Consider the following 990-nt stretch of genomic DNA (forward strand, 5'->3'; position numbering starts at 1 on the left):
GCACTTGGGTGCTGCCCCATGCCCGCCTGCCACATCGCCACCCATCCGGATGCATCCTGAACGTACCCGACACGCAGGTCGTTACCTGCTTGATTGACGGTGAGCGCGCAAGCCGGTCGACCGCAGCACCCTCACCGTACACCCACCTCCTGTCCCCCCCGGCATCCTGCACTGCTCCCGCGGGGCTGGGGAAGGCCGTGCTCGAGTGCATCGTCGCCACGCTGAGCAGCAAGAGGTAAACAATAAATGTCTTGTATGAGCGATTGCAAAGAAAATGGAAAGTCATTTAGTCTCAGTCTGTGATGCTTAATGGGTCTGAGAAATGATCTAATTGCTCAGCTGCCTCGTCATGAGCACCCATAACTCAGGTACTGGGACTGCCGGCGCTCGCCTCGCTGGGAACGTGCAGAGGTCCCTAATTTGCTCCCTAACGGCGCTGGCAGTTGTTCAGCACGTCCCAATCCTCTGTTCCAGCATGCTCAGATGTGTTTGGTAGTCATTAGTGACAGCTCAGGGGTGCCACCAGTCCCCTCAGGAGGGATGTGCGGCATGGCAGTGTGCAGGCAAGGCAAAGGTGGGAGCGGGCATAAGGAGACCCCCGGGAAACCGGGCGGCCAAAACCAGAGGGAGCAGAGGTGCGGAGGACCCCAAGTGCCATCAGCTGTCCCCAGCTCTGTAACCACCAATAAATGTGCAAAACTTGAGCTGCAGGAGGGAAAAACTAAGTCCTTGACACTGCAGGCACCCTGAGCAGGACACTGCCTGCAGCAGTGCTGAGGGCTGATGGCCAAAATCCCCGTGCAGTCCCCGTGCAGCCTTCCTCTGCTCTTGGCCTCGGTGCTCACGCCAGACCCCAGGTTCCAGCTTTCATCCCAGGGAGCCAGCTGCTGCCAAGGAGCTTGGACATCATGCGGGCATCGCCGGCAAAACCCTCTCGGTGTCACCAAGGGAGTAGGCGCTGCCACAGCCGGTGCTTTCCAGGGAAACGCC

This window comes from Cariama cristata, unplaced genomic scaffold, assembly GCF_000690535.1.
Source record: "Cariama cristata isolate BGI_N322 unplaced genomic scaffold, ASM69053v1 scaffold8513, whole genome shotgun sequence".
NCBI lineage: Eukaryota > Metazoa > Chordata > Aves > Cariamiformes > Cariamidae > Cariama > Cariama cristata.